Source organism: Mus caroli, unplaced genomic scaffold, assembly GCF_978045245.1.
Source record: "Mus caroli unplaced genomic scaffold, Mus_caroli_1 scaffold_15, whole genome shotgun sequence".
In the NCBI taxonomy this organism is placed as follows: Eukaryota; Metazoa; Chordata; class Mammalia; order Rodentia; family Muridae; genus Mus; species Mus caroli.
The window spans coordinates 87,795,378-87,811,797 of NW_028227270.1; positions in this window are offsets into that span (position 1 = coordinate 87,795,378).

Consider the following 16,420-nt stretch of genomic DNA (forward strand, 5'->3'; position numbering starts at 1 on the left):
ATTGAACCAATCTTGCATCCATGGGATGAAGCCATCTTGATTGTGGTGATTGATGGTTTTGATGTGTTCATGGTTTCGATTTGCAGAAATTTTAGTATTTTTGCATTGATATTCACAAGTGAGATTGTTCAGAAGTTCTAATTTTGGTTGGGTCCTTGTGTGATTTAGGTACCAGAGTAATTGTGGCTTCATAGAGTGAATTAGATAGTATTCCTTCTGTTTCTATTTTATGGAAGAGTTTGAGAAAATTGGTACCACGTATTCTTTGAAGGTCTGGTAAAATTCTGCACTAAATCCACCTAGTCCTATGTTTTGTTTTTGTTGTTGTTGTTGGGGTGGGGGTGGGGGTTAAATGACTTCTTCTATTTCCTTACCAGATATGGTCCTGTTTAGATAGTTTATCTGCTCTTGATTTTATTTTTATATGTGGTATCTGTCTAGCATTTTGTAGTAGGATCTGATTTTTTTAAAAAATGTCCTCAGTTTCTCTTGTTATGTCTCCCTTTTCCCTTCTGATATTGTAGATTTAGATTTTCCTCTGGGCCCTTTAGTTAGTTTTGCTAGGGGTTTATCTATCTTGTTGATACAGCTTTTGGTTTTGTTGATTCCTTGTATTGACTCCTTTTTTCTATTGGGTTAATTTCTGCCCTGAGTTTGACTATTTCCTGCTGTCTACTACTCTTGGGTGAGTTGGCTTCTTTTTTGTCCTAGAGCTCTCAAGTGTGCTGTTAAGTTGATAGTGCATGATCCCTCCAGTTTCTTTATCAGGGCACTTAGTGCTATGAATTTTCCTCATATCATTGCTTTCACTGTGTCCTGTAAGTTTGGGCATGATGTATCAATATGTTCATTAAATTCTAGGAAGTCTTTATTTTTTTGTCTTTATTCCTTCCATGACAAAATTATCACTGAGTAGAGAGTTTTTCAGTTTCCACATGTTTGTGGGCTTTTGTTGTTTTTGATGTTATTGAAAACCAGCCTTAGGCTATGGTGATCTGACAGAATGGATTGTTTCAATCTTCTTTATCAGTTAAGATTTTTTGTGTGTGTGACCAAATGTATGGTAGATTTTGGAGAAGGTACCATGAGGTGCTATGAAGAAGGTATTTCCTTTTGTTTTAGGATAAAATGTTCTGTACATATCTGTTAGATCCATTTGTTTCATGACTACTATTAGTTTCACAGTGTCCCTGTTTAGTTTCTGTTTCCATGATCTGTCCATTGTTTTAGGATGTAATATTCTGTAGATGTCTGTTAAATCCATTTGGTACATAATTCTATTAGTTTCATTGTGTTTCTGTTTGGTTTCTGTTTCAATGTCCTGCACATTAGTGAGAGTGGGGTATTGAAATCTGCCACTATTATTGTGTGGGGTTCAATGTGTACTTTGAACTTTACTAAAATTTCTTTTACAAGGTGGGTGCCCTTGAATTTACAGCATAAATATTCAGAATTGAGGTTTTCTCTTGGTGGAATTTCTCTTTGATGAATAGGAAGTTTCCTTCCTCATCACACTTCACACCTTTTAGTTGAAAGTCTATTTTATTAGATATTAGGATGGCAACTCGAGCTTGTTTCCTGGGATGATTTGCTTGGAACAAACTTTTACAACCTTTTACTCTGAGATAGGGTCTGTCTTTGTTATTGAGGTGTGTTTCTAGTATGCAGCAAAATGCTGAATCTTGTTTGGGTATCCAGGCTTTTAACTTGTGTCTTTTTACCACTGAGTCCATTAACATTGAGTAATATTAAAGAGAGATGACTGTTGCTTACTGATATATATTTTTTTAAATGGCTTTATGTGCTTGCAGTTCTCTCCTTTTGGCTTGGTTGTTGGGAGATGCTTAATTTCTTTTCTTTTCTTCTGTGTAGATACCTTCCTTGTGTTAGAATTTTCCTTCTAGTACCCTCTGAAAGGCTGGATTTGTAGATATATACTGTTTGAATTTGTTTTTTTCCTGGGATATTTTGGTTTATCCATCAAAGTTAATTGAGAGTTTTTCTGGGTATTGTAGCCTAGGCTTGCGTTTGTGTTTGCTTACATATTGCATGAACTCTGACCAGACTTTTCTGTCTTTCATAGTGTCTGTTGAGAAGTCTGGTGTAATTCTGATAGGTCTACCTTTGTATGTTACTTTGCCTTTTCCCTTGCAGCTTTTAACACTTTTTCTTTGGTTTGTGCTTTTAGTATTTTGATTATTATGTGTTGAGAGAATTTTATTTCTGTTCCCATTTATTTGGTGTTCTATAGGCTTCTTGTACCTTTATGACCATTTATTTCTTTAGGTTGGGGAAGTATTCTTCAATAATTTTATTGAAGACATTTTCAGGTCCTTTGAGCTGGAAATCTTCATTTTCTATTCCAATTTTTCTTACATTTGGTCTTTTCATTGTTTCCTTAATTTCCTGGATGGTTTGGGTTAGGAGCTTTTATGTTTTCAATTTTCTTTGAGAGTTGTGTCAATCTCGTCTACTGTATCTTCTAAACTTGATATTCTGTCTTCTATCTCTTGTATTCTGTTGATGGTACTTACATCTGTAATTCCTGACCTCTTTCCTGGTTTTCCATTAGCATTTTGCCTCCATTTGTGTTTTCTTTATTGTTTCTACTTTCATTTTCTTTTTTGGTTTTGGACTGTTTTATTCAATTCCTTCACTTGTTTGATTGTGTTTTCCTGTATTTCTTTAAAGGGTTTAGTTGTTTCCTCTTTAAGGGTTTCTACATGTTTACCTGTGTTTTCCTGTGTTTCTTTTTTTATTAGATATTTTCTTTATTTATATTTCAAATGCTATCCCAAAAGTTCCCTATACCCTCCCCCTGCCCTGCTGCCCTACCCACCCATTCCAACTTCTTGGCCCTGGTGTTGCCCTGTACTGGTGCATATAAATTTTGAAAGACCTATGGGTCTTTCTTCCCAATGATGGCCTACTAGGCCATAGTCTGCTACATATGCAGCTAGAGACACAAGCTCTGGGGGTACTGGTTGGTTTCACCATATGGTTGTTCCACCTATAGGGTTGCAGACCCTTTCAGCTTCTTGGGTACTTTCTCAAGCTCCTTCATTGGGGGCCTGTGTTCCATCCTGTAGATGACTGTTAGCATCCACTTCTTTATTTGTCAGGCACTGGCTTAGCCTCACACAAGACAGCTATATCAGGGTCCTTTCAGCAAAATCTTGCTGGCATATGCAATAGTATCTGTGTTTGGAGGCTGAATATGGGATGGATCCCCAGGTGGTGTAGTCTCTGCATGGTCCACCCTTTTGTCTTAGCTCCAAACATTTTCTCTGTAACTCCTTCCATGGGTATTTTTGTTCCCTATTCTAAGGAAGAATGAAGTTCATATCTAACTTAAAGGACTCTACTATCTTCATGAGATAGTGTTTTAGGTCAACTTTCTTTTTTGTTGTTGTTGTTGTTGTTGTTTTCCTAATATTTTTTTTCATTTTTTTCTTTTTTAATATTTTTATTAGGTATTTTCCATATTTACATTTCCAATGCTATCCCAAAAGCCCCCATACCCTCCCCCCACTCCCCTACCCAACGAATCCCAATTTTTGGCCTTGACATTCCCCTGTACTGGGCATATAAAGTTTGCATGACCAATGGGCCTCTCTTTCCAGGGATGGACGATTAGGCAGGCTTTGATACATATGCAGCTATAGACAAGAGCTCCGGGGTACTGGTTAGTTCATATTGTTGTTCCACCTATAGGGTTGCAGTTCGCTTTAGCTGCTTGGGTACTTTCTCTAGCTCTTCCATTGGGGGCCCTGTGATCCATCCAATAGCTGACTGTGAGCATCCACTTCTGTGTTTGCTAGACCCCAGCATAGTCTCACAAGAGACAGCTATATCAGGATCCTTTCAGCAAAATTTGCTAGTGTATGCAATGGTGTCAGTGTTTGGAGGCTGATTATGGGATGGATCCCTGGATATGGCAGTCTCTAGATGGTCCATTCTTTTGTCTCAGAACAAAACTTTGTCTCTGTAACTCCTTCCATGGCTGTTTTGTTCCCAATTCTAAGAAGGGGCAAATTGCCCACACTTTGGTCTCCGTTCATATTGAGTTTCATGTGTTTCGCAAATTGTATCTTATATCTTGGGGATTCTACATTTCTAGGCTAATATCCACCTTATCAATGAGAACATATCATTTGAGTTCTTTTGTGATTGGGTTACCTCACTCAGGATGATGCCGTCTAGGTCCAACCATTTGCCTAGGAATTTCATAAATTCATTTTTTTAATAGCTGAGTAGTACTCCATTGTGTAAATGTACCACATTGTCTGTATCCATTCCTCTGTTGAGGGGCATCTGGGTTCTTTCCAGCTTCTGGCTATTATAAATAAGGCTGCTATGAACATAGTGGAGCATGTGTCCTTCTTACCGGTTGGGACATCTTCTGGATATATGCCCAGGAGAGGTATTACAGGATCCTCCAGTAGTACTCTGTTCAGTTTTCTGAGGAACCGTCAGACTGATTTCCAGAGTGGTTGTACAAGCTTGCAATCCCACCAACAATAGAGGAGTGTTCCTCTTTCTCCACATCCTCGCCAGCATCTGCTGTCACCTGAATTTTTGATCTTAGCCATTCTGACTGATGTGAGATGGAATCTCAGGGTTGTTTTGATTTGCATTTCCCTGATGATTAAGGATGCTGAACATTTTTTCAGGTGCTTCTCAGCCATTTGGTATTCCTCAGGTGAGAATTCTTTGTTTAGCTCTGAGCCCCAATTTTTAATAGGGTTATTTGATTTTCTGGAGTCCACCTTCTTGAGTTCTTTATATATATTGGATATTAGTCCCCTATCTGATTTAGGGTAGGTAAAGATCCTTTCCCAATCTGTTGGTGGCCCTTTTGTCTTATTGACGGTGTTTTTGCCTTACAGAAGCTTAGCAGTTTTATGAGGTCCCATTTGTCAATTCTTGATATTACAGCACAAGCCATTGCTGTTCTATTCAGTAATTTTTCCCCTGTGCCCATATCTTTCGAGGCTTTTCCCCACTTTCTCCTCTATAAGTTTCAGTTTCTCTGGTTTTATGTGGAGTTCCATGATCCACTTAGATTTGACCTTAGCACAAGGAGATAGGAATGGATCAATTCGCATTCTTCTACATGATAACCACCATTTGTGCCATCACCATTTGTTGAAAATGCTGTCTTTTTTCCACTGGATGGTTTTAGCTCCCTTGTTGAAGATCAAGTGACCATAGGTGTGTGGGTTCATTTCTGGGTCTTCAATACTATTCCATTGGTCTACTTGTCTGTCGCTTTACCAGTACCATGCAGTTTTTTATCACAATTGCTCTGTAGTAAAGCTTTAGGTCAGGCATGGTGATTCCACCAGAGGTTCTTTTATCCTTGAGCAGAGTTTTTGCTATCCTAGGTTTTTTGTTATTCCAGATGAATTCGCAGATTTATCTTTCTAATTCGTTGAAGAACTGAGTTGGAATTTTTATGGGGATTGCATTGAATCTGTAGATTACTTTTGGCAAGATAGCCATTTTTACAATGTTGATCCTGCCAATCCATGAGCATGGGAGATCTTTCCATCTTGTGAGATCTTCTTTAATTTCTTTCTTCAGAGACTTGAAGTTCTTATCATACAGATCTTTTACTTCTAAGGAAGAATGAAGTTCATATCTTCCTTAAAGGACTCTACTATCTTCATGAGATAGTGTTTTAGGTCAGCTTTCTGATTTTAATGTATGTTGGTTTATCCCGGGAGAACTGGATTCTGTTGGTGCCCATGTATATTGGCTTCTGTTGCTTATGATCTTGTGCTTGCCTCTCACCACCTAGTTATCCTTGGTGTTGGCTGGTCTGAGTGAATCTATCTGGATTCTGGCTCCTTTTTCCCTGGGTTGCTTCAGGCCTCCTTGTAGGCCTGTGCCCCTGGCTATAGCAGACCTCCTGTGGGGCCTTCCAATTGGTGAGTCTCCAGAGTGGCAATGATTCTGCTGATCTGTTGCACTGGCTTCAGTAGTTCTTCTGGGAAACCTTCAGATTATTGGGTCTTCAGAAGAGCAGTCAAGGTTTTGTCCTGTGTAAAACTGTTTTCCAGTGAGGGGTAGTAGGGTGCTATGGACTGTGGTTTCGCTTTCTGTGTGTGCAGCAGAACTAAAGGGAGCTTTTCAGTCTGTTGGGTCAGTTGCCCTCCATACCACAGAGATCCTGGGAGGTCTTCATGCTGTAGGGTCAGTTGCCTAGTTGCCCTGTGTACAAAGGAATTCATTGGATGCCCTCAAGTTGTGGTGTCTTCAGGGGAGCAGACAAGCTGGTGATCACTTTCTTAGTTGCCCGTGTGCAGTGGATCTCTGGGGATTCCTTGAGCTGTGGTATCAATTACCCTGAGGTCAGTGGATTTCTTGGGATGTCTCTAGCTGTGGTGTCAGATTCCCTGAGTGCACCAGATCTCACGATCCTCAGGATGTGGTATCTTCAGAGGAGCAGACTAGATAGCAATCTGTCCCAGCAGAAAGGACAGGGCAGAAGGGGATTTGTATTCAGTGGGCAAGAGTTTTGTGGGTGATGGGTTCCTGAGTCCACTGGGCTCCCATTGGCAGCTGTGGGACTTCAGGAGCATTTATACCAAATATTCTGAGTGCAGTGGATCTTCTGGGATGCCTCAGGATATTCTGTTTTCCAGGGAGCAGACTACCAAGAAGTCTGTCCCAGCAGAGGTAGGCTCTAATTTTTATCATACTAAGATGACAATGCCAGAAATCTCATTTCTATCACATTCAATGCTCCTGAAAATTTGTTCTGACAAACTTTTACATGTCCTTAAATCATGTGTTAATTCTTTCCCCCTAGCTTCTCTCTTCTGTGAAGCTTAATATCTGTTGTATATAACATCTGTCTCTTTGCTTCTCATCTCAAGCTCTTTGTATCAGTTTCAAACTGTGGGGGGAAAATCTCTACCTGACTCTAGCAAAATCTATATATTCCCTTCTATCCTTAAAAACAATTACATTGGATTTATTAATCTCTAGTATTAGTTATCTGGTGGCTGGATGCAAGCAGCTTTATTGTCTACTTCTCATTATCTTCTTCTAGCAGGTGATATGTGGTACATTCCTGCTAGTGGGTATGTTTCTTAGTTCTGGTTTCATATGCTGGAGCCATGTGATTTGTTTCTCCTGAGAAACCAGGCCTCCTCCATATTAAACTATATTTTTGTGTATGTGCCATCTGAGAATTTCTTACGTTGATAGTGGATTCTCACCTTCTATGTGGCCCACCATATGTTGCATGTAGTTTTGTATTCACTGCTCTGTGGACACACTTGCCCAGGAGTGATCTTGGACTCATGGATGAAACACATATACATATTAGCTTTTTTTAAAAATATGCATTTTAGCTCAATGGCTGGGTACTTCTAACCTTTCTATGACTAGCATGCCCTTCCCTCTGGTTTTCCTGGCTAAACACCTTTCAAAACTACCAATAAATTTGCTGCTTGGCTACCTCTTTGAAGCCTATTGGTCTTGCAGCCCCAGATGCTTTCAGGCTGCCCTTCTGTGGGCCACTTTTTTTTCTGCCTATGTTTTGGTAGATCTCCCCTGCAGCTCTAAGTCTATCCCATCTCCTTCCCCAGCTCTCTCCATTCTCTTCCTCTCCCTAGCCTGTGGGAACCTGGAAGTCCTGTTTTTTTGTTTTTTGTTTTTTTTTCCTTTCTATGCAGTCACTGGCCACTGGCATATTTATTGACAGTTACCTGACACAATACAAAGGAATGACTTCAAAAGGACTTACAGGAACCAGGCAATATTTACAGTAAAGATAAAACAGCTCTGCTTAGGGTCAACTAATGACAGGTAAGGATTTCACACCCTAGTTACAATTTGTGCTACTCCTTTGAGTCTTGTGAAAGCTAGCACCAGGGGGTTCTGCTCTATCAGACCTTCTCATGAATAATGCAAAACCACAACCCCCCTATTTCCTAGGCCCTGATAAATTCTTGTATGAGTGTAAGTAGGCTGTTCTTTTAAGTATCTGTGGAGAATCTCCATTTGTCAGAAGAATTCACCAACTTGCTTCTAATATGCAGTGTGTCCTGCTATACCTGGCTGTAGTGAAGATTCCTGTCTCAGTGGGATTCCCTAAATCTTACATGGTAAGCCCACCTATTAGTTAGGCCATTGTGTATTCCCTTGTTTGGGTAAAACCGACTACTGTCCCAAGTAAACACTGTAGACCAGCCCTGAGCTATTCCAACTCTGTTCTTTGTAATGCCTAATTAGTTTCGCCATCTCTACTAGAAGTAAATTTGAATGTTATTGAATAGGTAACCTTGTTACTGAATTCCTAATGAATTCAAGTTTGTTGGCTTCAAGGATTTTCAGAGACATTGGAACACTGGTGAAGGCTTAGCTAAGTCAGAATTCAATCTTAAAAGGCACTTATAATAAAATAATACTAAAAGAGAGCATGTGGATCCATACACCAGACTAACTTGGGGATAGGGTATGTGTATAAGAGTTATGAGAATGCCAAGGTTCCAGGAGGTGAGATTCTCTGAAACTCTTTGCCTAGTGAGTGCTTCCAGACTTCTTGGCCTGTCAAGCATACTACACTGGAGTGTGCATAGCAGTTGCTCCTCTCATTTGATCCAGCTTCCATCCCTACATTCCTGCCCATTCTTCCTCATATCACTTTAAAGTTGCTTCAGAATCATTGAAGTACTTTTTATTCCATCTAGAGAATCACCTACCCTATCCCTGTCACTGAGTTCAAACTATTCTCCCTTTCCAAGTTCATTGGTACAGGACAACCTCAGGATCTCTGATGTTTTACCATAGTACAGCTACTCCAACCCAAGTTTGAGGCTCCCACATCCATGGCTGAGGCAGGCAACATCAACCTGCCACTTCTGCAGCTTTTTAGTGCAGTGTTCAAGGCTTGATACCCATAGAGTGCAGTTTAATGCTTACCCTGTTCAACCAGGCTCTTTATTAAGTACAGGGCAGACACCATCCTCAAAAACTCAGGATAAGAGTGAAGGGGACTGGCCTAACCTCATCCAGCTCCTTGCAAAAGGGCAGAAACAAACACTGAGACAAATTATTACAGGGCATTATGTCCTCCATACATGGAATGGGTAGACTGTATTTGCATGCCCCAAAGATACAAAACTTGCTCAAATCAAACACCTTATGTGTTTTACCTTTTTAATTTTTTATATTTAAATAGTATATATTGGGGGGGGTGCTTTGCATGTATGGATGTCTGTATACCATATGCATGTTTGGTGCTCTCAGAGGGTGTGGCCTCCCTTCCCCCCAGCCTGGAACCTGCCTGCTCAAGGGTGGAGCTACCGGCTCATTCGTCCTGCCACGCCCACTGCTGGAACCTGCCCTTGCTGCCTGGAGGCACACACGTGTTCGTCCTGCTACTGGACCCTGAGTTACTTGGCGGGAAATTGGGTTCCCTCCCCCTTCCTTTATAAACTGAGTGTCTGGAAATATTAAATTGAGTCTTGATCCGAATGTTGTCTTGACTCCATTGTTTCTTCCGCCCCGTCTAGATTCCTCTCTTTGCAGGGAACTGCCATTCTCAGTGAACCGTTCGTGTTGTGGACCGCGGGCGGACCGCAACAGTTGGCGCCAGAACTGGGACCTGAAGAATGGCAGAGAGATGTTAAGAGAAACGACTGCTGTGTGGAGCTCCACAAGAAAGGAAAGAATCTTCGTATTGGAGGAGCATCGGAGCAACGGACAGGTACACATGCTAGCGCTAGCCTAAAAAATTTCAGTTTTGTAGAGTGTTGCTGAGGATGCGGTAGGATACGAACAAGTTTGAAGCAGTGCTGACCCAACACTGTTTCTGCTTGGGGTCAGCAGTTTCGTTAATCGGAACTAGATACGGAGACAGGCGGTGTGCCGCAGTTTTTTAGAAAACTGCTTAGGTGGAAGAAAGAAGGGTTCAAAATCATGGATCAGGCGATTGTGTTTAGTTTTCAGGAGTTGCTTAAGGATAAAGGAAATTCATACCGGAGAAGGTATGGGCTAAGCTGAGACAGCGTTAAGCCCGAGCGCTGGTTCACTTAGGTTCAGCAGTGAAGCTTAAGAGGAGCTAGGCACAGGCGGTAGGCCGTGGCTGGAAAAAAGCTACATTGTTAGGTGTGAGAAAGGAAAGGGTTTATTAAAAGGAAATTAAAACAGGCGGATTGCCGCAGTTATAAAAACTGCATCATGAGGGAGGAAATTGTCCCAAATAGCAGGAGTACTCTGCCCCATTTTGTGTCTTGTTTATGTCTGGTGCACCAATCTGTTCTCGTGTTCAATTCATGTATGTTCGTGTCCAGTCTGTATGAATGAATGTTCTATGTTTTATGTTGGATAATAAAAATGGTATAAAAAAACTTTATCTGCAAGGCCGAGAGCTGCCACGTGTTTCAGCCAAAAACCAGACACGTGGCAGGAGGGCCCCTGATGGAAAAAATGTTCGTTTTAAGAAAAAGCAGCGAGTACACAGCCTCTTAGTTTCGAATCTGATAAATGGTTCATGATTAATGTGTTTGACAATGGTAAAGTGCTTTTTTATTCTATGATTGTAGCTACAAAGATTAATATTCTCTGATTGGTCTAAAATTAACTGCTTCATTTGGTTCTTTATTAAAAATGTGCTCTGCATGTTTTCGCATTCAGCTCATAAGTTGTTGGTTAAAATTAATAATTGTTACATTGCTACAGATGGTTAATGTTAAATTTGATAACTCAAGTTTAGAGTCCTTCCGACATGTGGCCTAAGGCAGCCCTAGAGGCTGAGTCTCTTAAGATATTTCTAGTTTAGATAATGATTAATGTGGTTCCTATCCTAAATAGTAAAATTTAAGATAAGATATAAAGCAATGCCTCTTTATTAAAGCGTTAAAGCTTGCTTTAATAGGTATTCATAGGTATTAATTGATATCCAAACTTCGTAATATGATAGTAATGCTTCTAATATTGATTTTAACAGTGATAAATTGTTTTAAACATAGGTTTTGCTTTCCCAAAGTTGTAGGTATTATCCTAACCTTGCACAAAAACTTAAAAATTATGGTTAAAACTGCCATTGTTCCATTGACTGCAGCTTGCAGTTTGATTGCAAATTTAAGATTGATGCTCAGATTAAAAAGTATTTTACCTTTGAGTCAATACAGGGCTCTGGGCAGTCCCAGAGCGGCTTGTGGCCTTTTCTTTTGTTTTGCAAACAATGCCTAAAAAAGTTTTTCCCTGTGTTCAAGAAAATTTCTTTTTAACAGTGTTACAGATCTATTCAGATGTTTAAAATAATGCTTAAATTCAAAGATTTTTGCTTCTAGTAAACTGGTAATCACTAGAAAATTTTGCCTCTATGTATGGCTAATATAGCTTTACATTATGTAAGAAAAATGTTTATTGTTTCTGCTTCTTTACAAGAAGCCAAAAGTTTTAATCTTTCAGTATATATTGTTTCCTAAGTGGAAAGTATTTTATTAACTAATGCTTCTCAAGGGAAGTTTACCTTAAATCCTTGCTCTCACCCAAAAGATTCAGAGACAGTATCCTTTTGTTATTTGGTGTTTTGATTTGCTGCAAAAGGTTTTACAAAAAATAAAGAAAGCTTTTATAATTGTTGTTAATTGGTAATTAAAAATTGGTTGTGCCCAAGACAATTCTTTGGCCAGAAAAAACATTATTGTAAAGTCATTTTTCTCATCCTCCCAGCCAATCGTTGGCCACGTGGGCCCAACTAGCTGCTGTGGAGCGGAGTCTTAAGACACACAGTTGCCCCTATTCCAGCACAAATAATCTGGTTGTGTGCTGTAGATGGTGTTTTAAAATGCTGAACAATCAAACCTTAATTTATATATTAATAGTCAATGCTATATCTCTGAGCTCATAATTACTTAAAATTGTTCGTCCCTCAGATACTACTAATTCTCAAATTTACAATTGCTTATACATATTTCTAGTTAATAAATAAATAAATTATACATGTGTGACTCTTAATAACTTTTCTAGCCTTCTAGTTACAACCGTTCCTTAAGAAAAATAATTGAAAGTGCAATTAGTCACTGCCCCTTTACAGCCAAATATTTAAAATGTTTTGTCCAAAAAGTTATTAATTCAAAAGGTTAGATATTATAAAATTTTAAACTTTAACCTCTTAAAAGACAAAAGAGAGAAATTGTATCCCCATATATACTATTTAGTGCATTTCCATGCACACTATTTAAAACATACCTTTATTTTCAAAATTTGAGATTAAAATGTCAAATTTAATAAATGCTTTTTAGTATCTTAAAAGGATCTACTTATTGGCTTATAGATTGATCCTAAAACAGCTACCTTATTAGGAAAGGGAAAAACAGGTTCTCTCCACAGAACTACAGAAGCATATTGGTAATTCGTGTGCTGAGCTGACAGGTAAGTTAACTCAGTGTCCTGATTAAAAGGACTAAAAGATTAAATTCATGTTTTAGATCCATCCTTGCTTGTCATTTTTCCAGTTTGGACTAGCTTCTAGCCTTTTAACTTTATGACAATAGTACATCAGAGACTGTATATTCAGACTTAGTAAAATTAGTCATTTAATAGAGTCATAATGATTTTTCACTCTTCTTCAGTGTGACCAGCCATTCTAACTCAATCTTAGACTGGTCTAATATTCAGTTCAATTATTAGAGATTCCTATATTCTAAATTACCTAGCAAAGTTAATTCAGAGCATATCCCCCAAGGTCACCAAAGGCTCACCTTGCCTTTACCTTATTTGTCCTAAACTTTTTGCAAACTGACATTAAAGGTCAGTCTGCAGCGGAACGCCACTGGCACCCAGTTACTTCTAATTCTTATGCATTGGTAAAATGGAAGGACGCCCTGACTAATAAATGGAAGGGTCCAGATCCAGTTCTAATCTGGGGAAGAGGCTCGGTTTGTGTTTTTTCACGAGATGAAGATGAAGCACGGTGGCTACCAGAGAGATTAATTCGTCAGGTAAACACAGATTCTGTCTCTCCTCGTAAGTATCATTCTAAAGACTAAAATTCCTCTTGAGCTGGGAGTGGAAGCTCTCAAAAAACACTGTTTCCTCTGAGCCAATTCCCCTACAAGAGGCCGGAGATTAACTTTAGCTTTACAATTTGCATCTAAATAAAGTACCTTGACTTCTCCAAACAGAAAATTTACATTACTACACTCTAATTGTTTAGTATTCTTCCTTCTCTCAAGCAGGTCAATCTACATTCTCCGGTTCTCCGCCCCGCCCCTAAGAGCAAACAGGTGGTTCTGCTAATCTCCCTTCCAGGGACATCCCAGCATGTGGCTTTTCAGTCTAAGATAAGATTTAGATTTACCAGGAGAGCTAGGGAAGTAGAAATTTCATATATATTTACAAAGATTAGTTCTTATTTTGATAGATATAGGCTTAGTCCCTTAGCTGGCCTCTGGCTTTTCACCCTTGCTGTTACTGCAAGGTGTCCTTAGTTCCTCAGGCTACTGGGAATAACAGGGATGAAGAGGAAAGACTTTCAGCTCCTAGTTTAACCAAAATTAATGGTGTTAATACTGACATAATTCTTGTCTAGGCCTTGCTAAATCTGAGGTTGACAAGTCTCACATAGAGACCTCGCAATAACTCAGAATTGCGATACTGATTCATAATCATATGAATACGGTATGGGTACCGCTTGGCGCAGGAGATTACTGCGGAGGGAAGGTCCAGTTTGACCGTTTCTGAGTTCCCTGTGCGACACACCTGATTTGAAAGAGGTTGGTATCTGACTCCAGCTAAAAACCAAAAATACTTACGGCTCTGCCTCCCCTCCCCAAAAGATACCAAGAGCCACAGATGTGAGTTGTTACAATGCTCACGGGAGGAATCAGGCCAATGTCCACCCAAGTCAAGGTTAAAGGCCCACTCATCTACGGATGAGAAAATCATTTGATCACCTCTGTTAAGCATTGCCTATTTAAACTTAATTAATAGGGGGGAGAGAGATTGGAGACTTTGCTGTCGTAAGGGCAAGCCCTTCACTGCCTCCCACCCAAAAAATAAAAAAGCCAATTGGCCTTGTACTAGGAGCCAGCCAGTCTTAATCTCTTCTCACTGTTCCCCTGCCTGTCACCCAAAATTGTGGATAATTATCAGTTCAGTGTTATTCTAAAATTGTTTAGCTAAACTCAGCCAGGGTTCCAACGCCCTACTTAAAAGGCAAACAGGTAGCTACCTATTCAGCACTAATTAGCATTATAAAGTCAGAGCCTATAGCCCAGTGCTGGTATTCAGTCAGTGCTTTTAAGACAGTCTCAGCCAGATACAGTTTACCATTAGAATAGTTAGGGAATCCCACGGAAATAGGTTTTTTCTTTAGCCCTAGGAACTCAGGCAGAACTATTGAACATAGATAATTTTTCTGCCACAGGCCACCCCCTTTTTTATTTTTGTTTTGTTATCTAATGGGGGGAAATGTGGCCTCCCTTCCCCCCAGCCTGGAACCTGCCTGCTCAAGGGTGGAGCTACCGGCTCATTCGTCCTGCCACGCCCACTGCTGGAACCTGCCCTTGCTGCCTGGAGGCACACACGTGTTCGTCCTGCTACTGGACCCTGAGTTACTTGGCGGGAAATTGGGTTCCCTCCCCCTTCCTTTATAAACTGAGTGTCTGGAAATATTAAATTGAGTCTTGATCCGAATGTTGTCTTGACTCCATTGTTTCTTCCGCCCCGTCTAGATTCCTCTCTTTGCAGGGAACTGCCATTCTCAGTGAACCGTTTGTGTTGTGGACCGCGGGCGGGCCGCAACAAGAGGGAAGAAGGTAGCATGCTATTTTCTGAACAGGAGTGTTTCTCACATCCTGAGGCTATTTGTCTACCTAGACATGCTGATGTTATCTTGGGAATAATGTCCTAAGACAGATGCAAGTTTATATCAGAAAACCTTGTTCATAACATGCTGAATTGTCCTTCAAATCACACATTTTTTGGCTGTGACAATATTTACAAAGTTATATGACAGTCATCATCTAATTCTCGAAGTTTATACTGTATGCCCATTTTTAATTTCCAGTTTCCACACCCACCTGCTTCGCTTAAAAACCACTAACCCATTTTTTCCCTGTTTTTTGAACTCATGAGTAGTGCTTGTGAATGAAATATGTAGTCATATATTTGGCCTTCTGTTACTAACCTAATGTTTCTGGTGCTCATCCTAAATGTTTCTAGATGACAGAGACATGGGCATAGACCACAGTCATGCTATCCAATGCCACCTGCCATAGGTTGACTTCTTCCCAGAGAATTTAGGTATGGTCATTTCACAATTTTTGAGTTTGCCACAGAAAAATATTCCAGAAGGAGCCAATATGAAGTAGAGTTGGATTTATGAAGAAGCAAACACATATATATTTAAACGCAATATACAAAGGGAATTCCAGTAGGAAATGTGAAGAAAAGACCCATTTAAGCATGCTGGTGTCTCAAGGGAAAGCATGGACTCAGTGTCTTAATAGTACATACACTACTCATGGTAACACATGCAGATTTGGTGGTTCTCTTATGTGTTACAATGTTGCTGAGAAAACCAAATTCTTGAAGTCAAAATTTTTTGTTTATTTTTAAGTTCTAGATTTTAAAGGTAAAATGCATGAAGAGATATGAGAACCAGACACATAAGCATAACTTTAACATAGATAGAAGCCTTGTTGGGAAATAGGAGAATTCAAAAGGCTTCAAAGACACACAAAATGCTAACTCTAACTACAGGATCATATAGCTACTCCCCGAGAAGGATAAGGTTTCATTTTCCTGAGACTGAGAGCTTATTCAGTATCAAACTGTGTGGTACACTCAGTTTAGGAAAGCTTCCCGTTCCATGGGTTCTTCCTTGTGGATTATGGTTACCTAACTTTTCACCAATCTCTTCCTATAAGATTGTGGTATATCACCAACAGGGTAAATGTATACATAATGTTTTCTTCATTCTTCTTGAGCTTCTTATGATCTGTAATGTATTGTGGATATTCTGAGGGTGTTTTTTTTGTTGTTGTTGTTGTTTTTGTTTGTTTTTTTGTTTTTTGCCTAATATCCACTTATTAGTGAATACATACTATGTGTGTTCTTTTGTGACTGGGTTACCTCAGGATGATATTTTCTAGTTCTATCCATTTGCCTGTGGATTTCACAGAGTCATTGTTTTAATAGCTGAGTAGTACTACATTGTGTAAATGTATCACATTTTCTTTATTCACTCCTCTGTTGAGGAACTTCTGGATTGTTTCCAGCTTCTGACTATTATAAATAAGGTTTCTATGAACGCAGTGGAGCAGGTGTTCTTGATATATGTTGGAGCATTTTTGGGTATATGCTCAGGAGTGGTATAGCTTGGTCCTCCAGTAGAAGTACTTCCAAATTTCTGAGAAACCTCCAGCATGATTTCATTTAGAATTTTTTT